General features: G+C 43.0%; 2 long non-coding RNA genes across 7 annotated transcripts in view; one reads left to right on the top strand and one right to left on the bottom strand.

Moving 5' to 3' along the window:
* Positions 1-14,487, top strand: part of LOC116085019 — a 45,886-nt gene that overhangs the window by 19,386 nt on the left and 12,013 nt on the right. For all 6 annotated transcript variants that reach the window (XR_004116360.1, XR_004116359.1, XR_004116357.1 and 3 more), the window contains 2 exons: positions 10,685-10,731; positions 13,982-14,066. This is a non-coding gene — a long non-coding RNA (uncharacterized LOC116085019). The remainder of the gene's footprint in view (positions 1-10,684; positions 10,732-13,981; positions 14,067-14,487) is intronic.
* LOC116085020 lies at positions 11,262-14,255 on the bottom strand. The gene is made up of 2 exons (XR_004116363.1): positions 14,047-14,255; positions 11,262-11,685 (listed from the first exon to the last, which is right to left on the bottom strand). It is a non-coding gene; the product is annotated as an uncharacterized LOC116085020 (long non-coding RNA).

Below are 14,487 nucleotides of genomic sequence, written 5' to 3'. Positions count from 1 at the left end.
TCTGCTGTGGAGGACTGTGAATGCTAAAGACCAGTGATGGTGGACCAGCAGCCAAAAGAGAATTCAGGCTCATTCTTGCTGACAACATTGTGGAGTTACTGAGGGAACCGCGAGATAAAGCTTTCAGCTTTTCTTCTGAGTGCAGGAGAAAAAAAAATGTTTAAAGGCAATTGTGCCTAGGGACAGTTTCTTAGCTTCACAATCAAGTGAGTCATGACGGTACAACTCGGTGAGGAGAAGACTCTCTCCTACACAGGAAAACAACTCTCAAGCCCGCGGATCACAGACAGAAATTGCTTTAGAGATACAGTATCTGTGGAAAAAATATTTAATATATTAACCTTTTAAAAAAATTCTCCAAGTCCCTATTAGTCTCCGGTACCTGGACAATAGGGCAAGATCATAACCATGAATGGCTATGGCAGGCCAGTTTCTATACGCAGGGCATGTGCAATAGTGATATGATTACTAGTAAAAAAAAAAAATAGAGTTAAGTCTTGTCCAGGTAATGTAACTCTCTCTAAACCAAAGGAAAAAATGAGTGAGAAACAGCATGTCTTGAGACAATCTTACAGACCACTTCATGTGTTAGTTAACTTATATACCCAGATTAGATTAACCAAAATCTCTCATAATGTCTCAATAATAAAAGCTAATAGATATCTGAAACAGTTTCCCCTACTTTTCATGCCAATTCTGTTCTTCTTATGTCTCCTGTCTCTAAAGGGAGGCCTTGGTGTACGTGAGAAACTTTCAGACAGGCTCCTAGCTGCTTCCTCCTGGTGCTGCCTCTGCACATGCGTCCAAACTGTCCATCTTTCCTCTTTGTCCTCACTTGTAACTCTAAATTTGACACAGTTCGGATCACTGAAGCAGTCTTTGCACAGAACGCCCTGTCCTCTGTCACAACCCTGGCCCCTCCACCCTTCGTTCCTCTTGCCTTCTCAGAGTTTCTTTCAGAATGTAATCATTTGAAATGAATTTCTTCTCCTTGTAGATACAGGTCTGGGAAACCTCTAAAAACCAAAATCGGATACTGAGAATTTCAATTACTTAATTATAATCAACCAAATAACAACAAGCCTTTGTCTGTAATGTGTAGATAAGGAACTGAAATAGAACCCAACATCTGAAGGTTCCAGGGATGGAAAGGAGGTTCCAACTCCTACTTAAGGGCTTTGTATTGTACAGTTTCCTTCAGAATCTTCTCAGCATTGCTCGTCAGTAGGTGTCACTGGACCTCAATGTGACCTAGAGAATAAAATGAGTGCTTAGTAGACTGAATGTAAAATGTAGTCTTGCCTAGCCTACAGAGCAAATTCAAGACTAGCATGGGCAACTTAATGCAACCTTGTCTCCAAATAAAAGAGAAGGAGGGAACTTAGGCTATAGCTCAGTGATAGAAGGCTTACTAATATAAACAAGGCTTTGGGTTCCATTCCCATTGGCCCAGATTCATGAACATACACACACATACACACACACACACACACACACACACACACACACACACAGAGAGAGAGAGAGAGAGAGAGAGACAGAGACAGAGACAGAGAGAGAGACAGAGACAGAGACAGATAATTTTGGAGAAACAAACTGATCTTTAAAACAAATTCAATAAGTGGATTTACTAAATAAATTCTCTTAATTGCAAACACTCAAATAAAATGGAGAAGAGAGAGAGAAGATAAGAAAAATTCTAAGAGTAACTTAATCACAAACAAGGTACCTAATTTAAAAATTAAGTCTTAGGAAATGGTCTGACTTACAGAAGAGTTCTGGGGACAGAAAAGTATGCCGATGGCCTTTTATGATAGAGTTATCCATCTCCCTCGACACCAGACACTGATCAACTGTCAGGGACATAGCAGCTTTGATGAGATAAAATCTGGATCCTTCTTCTATCACACAGTTGAGTATGGGTCTTGCTTCTGCCTGCCTCTCCACCACCAATAAAGTAATGAAAACTGATTTCTCTATGGGCATTGTATCTAAGTTTACACTGAGACCTTAGATCCCACAATGAAGCTTAACTTAGGCCCACTTGTCAGACTTTCTTTGCTTGACACACTCAGCTCCTTTGATCTTGCAGTAGATGTAGTAAGCCTCAAATCCTATCCTGTGATCACTCCCCCAACACCTAGGGAGTAGATCAAATAGCTCTCTTTAATGATCGTAAGTCCTCATGATTGGCTCCTGAGCATGAAAGTAATAATTAGTACAACTCGCTGATTCAACCCTTCTTCACCCAAAGAGTACAGGAAGCAGTGCCATTTCCTGGAGAAATTAAAAAGATTGGTACAATGAAAAATCTAAATGAAGCTAGACAAAGTGCCACACAACTCTAATCATAGCACGTGGGAGGAAGAGGCAGACAGATCTCTGAGTTCAAGGCCAGCCTGGTCTACAGATGATGTGGGGAACCCTGCTATTTAAGGTCAAAGCCTACTATTAAGTAGCTCCTCTGAGCTCTGTGCAAAGTGGAGGACGCCCTTTTCCAGCAGGGCTTCCTCTTCTCTGCCTGACCTTGTCTGGGGACCCCGAACCCCATACCCTCTACCTGAGGAAGGTCATATAGTCCTTGGCCAACCTACAAGTTCAACTTCCTCTTTCCTTGATAAGAACCTGTCCAGCAAGTACCTGAGATTTCAGGAAGGCCTCCAGGAAAATGAGGCTTTCCCAGTACTATAAACTCCAGCCAGTGATTTATACTCACCCTGAAAACTCCTTCCTGCTCTCCAAGGTGTGTGTGTGTGTGTGTGTATACATATATATATATGTATATATTATATATACAATACACATATACATACATATCCTTTGTTCACCCCAATGGAGAAAACAGAAGACAGAAAACTACAGAGTAGGTTTCAGGACAGTCTGGGCAGCACAGAGAAACCCTGTTTCTAAAAAACAAAATAAACAAAAATAACAACAAAACAAAAAAAAAAAACAGAAAGGAAAGAAAAGAAAAATATACATGGGTAGGCATGTAATGCCATCACAGAATTATTTGTCTGCCTTAGAGATGGCATAGATAGGAGCTGGGTAAAAGAGGGTGCTATTAAAGGGAGACCCTAAAACACTGCATTCTAGAATGATCCTAAATGGAAAGCATGTTTCCCTTCTGCTTGTAAGAACAGTCACAGTATGAGCTCCTTTGGATTTCTGGGATATAGCTATTGATCCAGTTCTATAGGCAAGAATTTGGGGAGTGTTGTTTGGGATCGTTGATACATAAAATTTGAGAACAATTTAGGTAAATTGTGGAGAGCTTTGGGGGCTGCCTTCTAGGAATTTGGCGGGAGTTTGACCGTGAGCTAGGAAGCAGAAGTAGGCTCAGGCAGAAATTTGACTTTGGGCTAGGAGGTAGGCCCAAGATGACCACTGCTGAGGAAGGTGTTCTTCATATCTTGTTAAGACCCTGGATACAGTGATCGTGGGACCTTTGTGTATGCTTTCTTTGATCCTGAACTACTTTGTTTATGACTTAGGACTGACCATATCCTTTGTATATACCTAGAATGATATAAAAGCAGACTAAAAAAATAATAAATTCACTTCAACCTCAGCACTGGCTATAGTCTAATTGTCTTTTTCAATCCTTGCTCCCTCTCTTGAGACCGGGTTGACTGACTGAGCTGGCTTGGTCAGTGAATGAATACTTCAGGAAAGGTATTGAGTTGAAGATATGAAAGGCATGTCCCTCTGGACAGAACATAACCCCCATGAAGGAGATCTCCACATAGGATAGAATATTCACATGTCGAGGTCGGACTCTTTATGTCCCAGACTAAGACTATCTTAATTAGGATTTCTATTGCTACAATAAAACACCATGACCAAAAAGCAAGTTAAGGAGAAGGGCTTTATTAAGCTTATATTTCCATACTGCTGTTTATCACTGAAAGAAGTCTATTAAGAACTCAAATAGGGCAGGAATCTGGAGGCAGGAGCTGATGCAGAGGCCATAGAGAGGTGCTGCTTAATAGTTTGGTCCCCATGGCTTGCTCAGCTTGTTTCCTTATAGAATCCTGGACTTCCAGCCCAGAGATGGCCCCACCCATCCTCAATTGATCACTAACTGAGAAAATGCCTTACAACTGGATCTCATGGAGGCATTTTCCTAACTGAGGCTCCTCTTCCTCTCATGACTCTAGCTTGTGTTAAGTTGACATAAAACCAGCCAGTAGAGACATATCTAGAAGTGTGTCTACTTGGCTCAGGTAGCCCATTTGACAGTAATTTTCACCCAGGTTGCCCTGTGTTTTCCCCATGGGGTCATAAAGAAGAGGTGATGGTATGTCCCACTACCCATCTATATCTCATTACCAAGCTTCACAGGGTTGTTTTTACAGTCATGTGCCAAATTTGACCCCAAGAAAATGATTGATACCATTGTGCCATAGTTCAAAGAAAGCAGCCAGTGAGTGACAGACTTCCTTCCACAGACCTCTAAATTATAGTATTTGTCCTTCCTGAAAGAGAGCACTGAAGTGATTTTCCTTTGCCTTTACAATGTTTTTAGCAGCATGATCCATGAAGTTATTAAGCTTCCCAGAGGTCATGTGCTGCTATTCTAATGAATAAGCCGCCCGCAGATGTCTGGTGGGGGTTGAGCGGGCAGTTCTAACCTTCCTAATCCTGCTTCCTTTCCTCTGACAACCTCTTGGCCTCATCAAGAAAGACAAGATGCTTGGTTTCTCAGTCAGCCAATAGCTTAACCGTAAGGACCAGATATGTGGAAGGAGCCCCGGATATCATCTAGAGCCTCTACTTGACATGAGACTCCTGTTGTATGAGTCAAGCAACACCTTGACCTACTTAAGGCCCTGTGCTAAAGGCAGCAGTATTCATAAGTGTCCTGCCATTGGGACAAATCACCTTTAAGTACCCTGGTACCAGTGAAGACACGATTTTGTGAAATCAATATTGTAGAGGTTTTCTTGCTGTATAGAGACACCATGACCACAGCCACTCTTATAAAGGGAAACATTTAATCGGGGCTGGCTTACAGTTCAAAGATTTAGTCCCTTGTCATTGTGACAGGAAGCATCACAGCATGCAGACAGACATATTGCTGAGAGGTAGCTGAGAGCTTTAAGTCTGCACCGGTAGGCAGCAGGAAGACAGTGAGCCACTGGGCCTGGCTCGAGCTTCTGAGACCTCAAAATCCACCCCACAGTGACACACTTTCTCCAACAAGGCCATATCTACTCCACATCTTAACAGCACCGCTCCCTATGGGCCAAGCATTCAAACCCACGAGTCTATGGGGGCCAAACCTGTTCAAACCGCCACAGTCACGTTCTGCTCTGTGAGAGCTGCCATTGCCTATCCTCTCATCTGAAAATGTTAAGGCACATTCAAACTAACAACTGAATTTTACAGTAGAAGTAAGATAAGTACAGACTCTAGGTGTAGACTAAGTAAGAATGTGTGTGTGTGTGTGTGTGTGTGTGTGTGGTATTGTCGGTTTCAAACTCAGGTCATTATGTGTGGTGGCAAGCGCCTTTACCTGCTGAGCCACATTATTGGCTCAGGGTGAGTTGTGTTTGGGAGTATGGGTAAGTGACCTGTGTCTGTACCACTAGACATAAAAGGTTCTCCGTCTCCTAGCAACTGTCAGCTCTGTATAAATCCTCGGGGCTGGGTGTGGCCCCACGAATCTCTTCCCATGTAAGGAAAGTTCACAGACCCGATCTTGTGTAGGTCTTTTGAGGCAGTCACAGCTCCTAAGAATTTAAAAGTCTATCAGGCATATCATGCCTGAAAGATGGTGTTCCATAGCATTCCACATCTTACTCTGGCTCTAGCATTCTGCCTAGTCTGTGACATTTACTGAGCCTCAGAGCTGGTAAGATGTATGTCACATTAAATGCACATAATATCAAACAGTCACTTGTTCTCAGCACTTTGTCCGGGTCTCTGTGTCTCCACAGTAACCAGCGCCCACTACCAAAAGAAACTTCTTGGAGCAAAGCTGATAGCAATGCTGTTCTACGAGCATGAACACAGCAGTTACAAGGCAGTTTGAGAGGCGCATCTGATAGCATCCCTTTATCAAAACAGCAGTAACTTCTTTATTAGAGCCTATGACCTTCACAGCCATGGACTTACACTATCAGACATGAATTCCCTCCTATGGGGCAGGCCCCAATTACATCCAGAAGGTGGGTTACACCCACAGTCTTCATGCTGGCATTCCACTGATGCTCATGGCTTGTATGGAAGGTCAGTCGTGCAGCATGCCAGGTACTCAGCTGCGCATCACTCTGGATGACACTTCTCCAATATCTAAACTTTTGGCCCTTGTGAAAGCCAGTAGGGAGGAGATAGACTCTTTTTTTTTTTTTTTTTTTTTTAAATAAATGAGAACAAAGCACAGAGCAATTTAACTATTGGCCCCCGAAAGTGAGTTCTGAGCATCAAGCTAAGAACCACCATCTCACCTACATACACATTAATATATGCAAATAAGGAGCTGCCGGGCAGTGATAGCGCATGCTTTTAATCCCAGCACTTGGGAGGCAGAGGCAGGCGGATTTCTGAGTTCGAGGCCAGCCTGGTCTACAGAGTAAGTTTCAGGACAGCCAAGGTTATACAGAGAAACCCTGTCTCAAAAAGTAAAAAAAAAAAAAGAAAAAGGATGAGGAACTAGGGTTAGGAGTGGACCTTGTAGGGAAAAGAACAGACAGATTCTTTTCTTCTTGAACCACAAAAGACTCAGTTCCCATTCAGCATCTTCCTCCCCCCACATTACAGGCACATGAACACTAAGTGACTATAAATCTATGTGTATCAATTAAATATCTTGAGGAAGGCAAGGAAAAGGATCCGTTCCATTTTTTTTTTCCAAATGATTTTTCTCTGCTGGAAAGTACGTTTGCAAACAAAATAAATAAAGGCAAGATTTCTTTTCCCATGTAAAAAGGAAATAAGTTACACTTGTCTTTTTTCATACAGGACTACTACCCATAAAAGAAAATCAGATTGTACCAGCTAATTTCTAGGAGAGCTGAAGGGTCACTGCGCCAGGGTGGACCTTTTATGTAAAAACTCAGAGACTTTCCATTCGAGGTGTTTTACAGTCATTTCAGAACAGGTGTAACCAGTGGCAGTGGGTAACCGAGCTGATGGCAGTGTTAAATTATGAGTAAATAGGGCCTTCAAAAAACAAAACAAAACAACCTCTGCAAAAGTAAGCACTTAATTAAGGGCATTCAAATCCCTTGATGCCTCATCTAATTCACCCATGCCCCTTTTTGACCTAAAATAAGCCATCTAATCCAAAAACATGAGCTGTTGTGTTTTGTCTTGTTTTCAAGCCGAGGAAGCCGCAGCTTGTCACTCAAGTCATTTGGTGCCATAGATTGCTATTAGTCACCCTGGTGTAGTACAAACTCATGGTTATGGCATTTAAGGTTTCTGAGTAGGCAATTTGAATGAGAAATAAATAATGTCCCTGATCAGCTAGTTCTAGCTCGTGTAGAGAGGTAACCCAAATGTCACTGCTCCTTCTCAGTATGCTAGAACAAGAGTAATGAGCAACGTCTGCTTTGAAGCCATTCCTAGGAAAAAAACCTTGAGGTCTTTCTTCTATTCTCAAACGCCTCTCTGATAGTCATACTGTTACTTAAAGGAGAAAAAAAAAAAAAGTTCTGAGGAAAAGACAAGGCCATCACCATCCTAACCTCATATATGCACACATTTGCACTCAAGAACGTGAAAACATTCACAGAGGAGGAAAATGTGTGCAATAAATTTGTTTACTGCCTCTCTTTAATAAATGGCAGTGCTAGGAAGAGCTTTGATGGGTAAGTTCTGCTTCCTTCCCGCTTCGGCTAGGTCCACAGATGCTCTGAACACCTGCAGGACACTCATAAATAGAAAAATTTACAATCTGGCTCTGTAAAGTGCCCTAAGCCACATCTCATCCCAGCTGCCTTTGTGTAGCTTGCCCACCTGTGATGCCGGGCCACAGGGTCAGAGCCCTCTGCTCTCTCCCCCCTAAACCCCCACTCCTACTGGGGCACACACATGAGCTTGCTTCTAACAGGGATCAAGCTTTTTCTAATTGTCTGAAGGTTTCTTTTGATTTCTTGGCTTCTGGATTTGATGAGATGTCTGGATCTTTGTTTATTTTTACCCGTTTGGAAGTGTATTCCCAGATTGTTTCTAGATTAAGGAAGAGAAAAATAAACTCAGAAAATGAAGTAACATGACATGATCCCTTGGGGAACCTTCAATATCTGCTTTTTTTTTTCCTGTTTTGTTTTAAATTTGGCCATTCTTTTGTACAAATTGAAATAGGCCAGTTTAAAGCAAACAAATAAAAATAAGAGCTTCTTTTAAGTAACAAATCACTCACTGTAATAGTTGGGACCTTGTATCTAGAATATATTAAGAAGCCTGATAATTCCATTATTAAAAAATAATAACAATTCCATTTAAAAATAATAACAATCTCATTATTTAAAATAAAATAGCTCAACTGTAAAGTAAGTAAAGGATCTGAACAAATTGTTCTCCAAAAGAAAATACAAATCATCAACAGACATAAAAAGATGTTTGATGTCATTATCAAATAATTCACAATTGAAATCATATTATGATACTAGTTCATAGCTACTGGGTTGTTTAAAATCAAAGAGTTGAATGAATAATAGCATTATTATCATTCATGGTTGGTGTGTAAGTGACATAGGGTGCCTGAGAAATCAGCCCCTAGAAGGCTTAGCACAGACTTTACAAACATAGTTCCGAGCTTGCATTTCTTTCACCGAATAGCAGAAGCAGCTTGAAGGAAGGATGCTTCAGCTTGCAGTTGGAGGAGATACACTCCATCATGGTGGGGAATGTGAGGCAGTTGTTCCTGGTTCAGGATGCAGAAAGAATTGAAAGCGGGTGCCTCGATTGTTTTCTTCTTTGTGTGAAGTTAGGACTTCTGTCCGGGGGATGATTCTGACAATATTTATGGTGGGCCTCACTCTGTTAAAACTTTCTGTAAGTACCTTCATTGATACATCCAGAATCCATATTGGTTCTTAATCCCAATAGATCAGCAATGTAGATTAACCATTATATCAAATTATTCATCAACTCTATTCTGAGAAATCTACCAGGGAACCTGGGAACACATGTCTAGGCAAAAACCCAGAAGAGCAGGATCATTTATAAGAGCCAAAAATGAAAACAACTCCAAAGTTCTAATTAAATGAATAAATGAAATGTGATATACTCATAGAATATAACTTTTTTGGATATACCTTGAAAATATAACAATACATGAAAGAAAGCCAGTCATGAACGGTCTTGATTACATATTATATGGTTTCGCTTGTATGAAGCATGAATAGATAACTCTATGTAAATGAAAAATAATGAGTGCTTGTTTAGGGCTAGTAGGAATGGTAACCATGTAAAGAGATCGGACTAGAGCTGTTTGAAAGTCTGTGTAGTCAACCTTCATGTCCTACAGGAAATGCTAGCTATTTTTATTTTGAAGAGGCACTTGGGTGTCTTCGTTGGGCTGAAATCAATTTCCTCCATCTTGCATTAATATTTCCAAAATTCAAACTTCGCAGAATTGAGGCAGGATATAAGCTTAAGGTATAGCTTACACCTTTTTGAGAATAAGAACCGAATTTATTAAGTCCCAGGAATGAAAAGTCCTGATCATGAATAAGAAAACCTGCCTCCTCCTTGAATTGTGATTTCTCTTCCGTTTTTCAGCCTGGGGGCCTGGGGGGAATCTTGATTCTTCTAAAAGCAGCTGTGAGGAAAGCCAAGTGTTTTCATTCACGAGAAATAACTTTTCTTCTGCTATTAACCACGGTTATTGTCAAAGTGAGATAATAACAAACTCAAGAAACTAGACGAATGGAACCCACATTGTCTTTAATAGCCCTGCAGGAAGCTAACCACCACAGAGAAAAGGGGCAAATGGCTGATTTGGTGCAAGACCATAATTTTTATAACCCTTGCAAGGGAGAATTTCCCTCCCTTTCTCCTATAGGCCAGGACTTACACCTCCCAAACTCCTCATCCTAGTGGCCTAGGACACATTTTATGTAGAAAGCAATCTCCGGGGTTAGGGATTTAGCGCAGTGGTAGAGTGTTTGGGGGGCGGAGGGGAACGGGGAGACAAAAAGGAGAGAGCAATATGGGGATTGAGACCCCCCCAAACACTCTGATCCTTTGATCCCTTTCTGACCCCTGATCTCAGTCACCCTGAGCTACAGGTGTAGTAGAACACCTGTAACTCCTTAGTCCCTAGTCAACCAAGTGCCAGCCACCAGCTAGGGGAGGGAGGAGCTTAATGCCTGCCACCTGCTTGCCAGTGTCTCTTAAGTGATTTCATATTGAAAATTGGCAATTATTCTCTGGGTGGCACCAGGATTGTTTTGATGCCACCTAGGCAGGCAGAAAGTGGCAGAAGCCTGTCTGAAGAACAAAACACAAAAAGAGAGGCCCATTTCACTGGTGCATCGATCGCCCTTCAGCACCCTCACCCTTCCCTGTTGCCTGGGTCCACCTTCTGCCTGGTTTCTTTGGCAAGCTCTCTTTAGTCCGGAAACTGCGAGGTTAGAGGCTACGAGGGCGTTTACGACTAAGAGACACTCTCATGGTCAAAAAAAAAAAAAGCATTTTTTACATTCTTTTCTTTTTTTAAACCCACCAGGTTCTGGCGGAAGACCAAAGAAACGTGCTGCCCTTTTATTATATGGGGTAAGTAATAATGGATATCGCTAAACTCGAGAGGATTTCCGTGTCTCCCTCTTTAACTTAACTTCTCCGTGGGGAGGTCCAGTCTGATAGTCTGTGCCTGGACCCGGGGGAAGGGTGGTGATGGGGGAGAGGTAGCAGTGGAGGGGTGGGAGTTGTGCCTGGGCTCTGAACGGTGGTGAGGGTGGCCGGGAAGAAAGTGGATTGCGAGCATCTACAGCATAAAATGCTCCCGAATCTACAGGTAAGGTTGGAAATCACTGGAGGAGTTTACCATGCTATCGCACTAAACGCTTTTAAATAAGAATTCAGGAAGGCTATGAGAGACACAGACAGGCTGTTATCAGAAACACACCGTGAAGGTGCCTCTGAGAAACCTCGTGCTTCTTTAAAACAGCGTCAAACCGCCCACCTGAAAACTTAAGAGACAACAATGAATCCAAGCCAGAGGGGAGTCCTGAACCCAGGAAGTAGAGAGTGGCAGGAACGGTCCCACCCCAGGTTGTCCATAACGGAGTTGAATAAGAACCAGATTTTCTGTGAGAATTCCCAAGCCTTTAATCTCAAAGGCTAGAAAGAAGCTGAGAGCGGAACAGAAAGGTTATCTCCTCTAGGAGCAAGCACCCACTGATGCTCCATCTCTTTTGTTCCAAAGTCTGAAGTGAGGTGGCGCTACGCAGACCAGGGCTCTCCAGGATTTCCTTCAGACCGGTTCATTTGAACATCATCCCAGCTGAGCAGACAGCTGGGCCTACCGTGGGTGAGGGCAGGCAAACACGTGTCATGGAATCACAGACGCAGTACACACCACTGACCTGGCCTTCCTGGGTAAGGGGTGGAAGACCCTAGGTCTGGGAGAAAGATTGACGAAATGAAAAGATCGATGACTCCTAAGACGCCATGGTCTGCAGTCCTCCATCTGCAAGATAGCGGTAATGCAGCACCGCCCTCCGGAAGCTGTGTTGAGGATTAAATGAGGCATTGTAAAGAAAGAGCTCAACCCAGGCCGCAGCACTTCAGCAGATGCTAAATCATTATTATCATAATAATCCCATTACGCTCTGAAGCCTATTTAAACAAAAATGTTTCCTCCCAGTTCTGCCTACTCTAAACCCTTCCTTCTGAAACAGATTCAAGGATGTTGTTGTTGTTGTTGTCATGGTTTTTGTTTTAATAGTCTTAAAACACCGAGCGAAACAACCCCTCTAGAAGGCAGAAAGCCAGTGACCGTGCGCTTGCTCGCAGAGGTCTCCCGTGCCCTGCGCTTCAACCATCCTCTCGAGGCGTTTGGCCTTCAGCCCCTCCTTCAGAATTGAAGAGTCAAAGGAGACCTGGCCCCGGGTGCTCAGACTCATTAAGATGAATTGCCTGTCTCCTCTTAGTGGAAATAAGGCAAAGTAAGCCAAGGGATCCCAGAGAGGACAAAGAGCATGAAAGTCTAATTAGGAAAGGGAAGGCTGTTCCAGGATGAGTGTCAAGGGATGGGGGTTAGGGAGGGCTAACTAGCAAGACCAGGACTAGAGAGAAAAGTTCTTCGGAGGAAGCGAAGAAGTACGTCTGTCTGCGCTAGCAGTCACCCACAAAAACAACACCTCCCGGCGGCTTGGATTGCTCTGAACTCAGCACACCGCCGTTTTTCCTGCTCCCCGAACTCAAACTCTAACTCAAGAAAAAGATACCACTGACAGCCCCGTGCACCTCTGAAATTCAGTGTGTTAAACCATCAAGAGCTGCGTTTAGAATCCTCTAAGAGAGTTTAAGAAAATTCCAAGATATCTATCTTGGAGAAGTCCCATACAATCCCACGGATTTGTGATTCAACATTTGCATGGGACATTTGAGGGTCATTTTTCTTAGGAAGGAAAACTGCACACACGTGTAACTGCCATGAAGATGAGAACGGATGGAGAAGAGACGTTAGCAGCGCCCGCGAGAGCTAAGGTGCTTTGCACGTTTGATTGTCATAAACACCAAAGGCAATGTTGCTTTCTGCTGGGACAGAAAGAAACTGGACTTCAATCAGAGGTAAAGCCGGGCTTCAAAGCCAGGCCTCCAAATCCTCCCAGTCCAGGGCTTTGCACCACACCAATTTGCTTCCCTATTGTGTTACTGCAAGCTGGGCATGCTCATTCTGTTTCTAGCGTTTTTATGGCCCTTTTCTCACTTATAAAGTGAGGAGATTAGAATAAATCACCTCAAAGTTACTTCACCCCACCCGCCCCACTCTGCAATTTATTAAAAGGAAGGGCCTTCCTACAAGGCAGAGGTCTGAGAATAGCAGGGGTCTTTCCACATGTGGAAACACCCTGTCCCCTCCTCACTTGGAGGGAGACAAAGCTAGGATCCATGGGGGAGCTGGTCCCTGGGCTGAGAAACCAGGCAAGTGTGAATTCTAATCCTGGTGCTGACATTGACTTCCCCTTAATCCTCTGAGTCACTTTGTTTCTGAGTTTCCATCTAGGCACCAAGGTTAGCAGGACTCATCAATCTCCCAGGAGGGTGTTCAGGCTGCTCAGCGTCTGTAAAGAGCCAAAGGCTTCCTCTCTAAAGGCCCGCGGTGCCGTCACAAGAGGTGTAATGAGACACAAAACTCATGAACGCTTTAAGGCAGGGTTTGAAAAAACCACACTTTAAAAAAAAAAAAACAAAACAAAACCATGCGCTTGTTTGATTCTCTTGAATACAAAGCTCAGTTGGAGAAGCAGCAGCCCCCTCGTTGGTGATACCTTAAAGGAATAGTATGTAGTTCAGAGCAAACCTATCAGGACATAGACGGCAATCGAGGTTCCAGATTTGGAATGGAAGAAAACACACAAAATGATAGACACATATTTTACTAAGGTAAACACAGTGTCCTCTCCTCGATGCAACCATCACCAACAGAATAATAAAGTGAATCAGAGCAAACTTTTCTTAATGGTCATTTTTTTTTTTTACCCAGAAGAAAATTCTGAGGGAAAAAATTAGATTATTCAGATGTTTTAAAAGTGCTCAAAGCTTTAAAAAAAAAAGAGAGAGAGAGAGAGAGATAACTAAGCAAAGTAAACCTCAGGTCTTACCCTGGTCTGTAAAGTTGAGCACTCTGTCTGGACGCCTTTTCCACACCTTTTTGTACATTATCTGTACAGAGATGCTTAAGTATGCATACACGTGTGCGTATACGTGTGCCTGTGTGTGAATTTTTTCCTACGCTATCATGGAATACACTCCCGGTTGTATAGACTTAGATATCGCGTTTTTGTTCCCCCACTAGCCCACTAAGATGAAGACACCTTGGAGTTTTGGGAAGAGAAGCCAGTGGGTCAGCCAAGAGTATACCTGTCTTTCCACCCTAACAGGTAAGGTGGGAATTCTCTGGTGGTCTCTCTCACAGCTTCTGATGATGTTCAGAAAGATAACTGTGTACACCCCGTCAGAGAAGAGAGCCTGACTTTCGTGTGGTTCTTTCCTTGTGTCTGTCTTTCCCCTCAGTGTTTAACTGAGTTTCCGACGACGGCCTGTCTCCAGCTGTGATAAATCAGGGGGTTCTTTCCCCACCCCACCCCACCCCACTCCCGTTCTGGACTCCATTATGACATCACAGTAGCTATACAAACCCCAGAGTGAAGCAAACAAAAGAATTTTTTTTATTTCTCCCTCATTCAATAAGGCTCCATTTTCTGTCACACTACAACCTTTTGACCTGCATCCTAATGGCCCTGGTCACTCAAGGGCAGAAGTCCGGCCATAGGTTAAGTCTGTGTGTGTTTAGATCGAGGA

Source organism: Mastomys coucha, unplaced genomic scaffold, assembly GCF_008632895.1.
Source record: "Mastomys coucha isolate ucsf_1 unplaced genomic scaffold, UCSF_Mcou_1 pScaffold9, whole genome shotgun sequence".
In the NCBI taxonomy this organism is placed as follows: Eukaryota; Metazoa; Chordata; class Mammalia; order Rodentia; family Muridae; genus Mastomys; species Mastomys coucha.
Note: the sequence above shows the minus strand (reverse complement) of the source record. Positions and strands in the feature narration are given on the sequence as shown.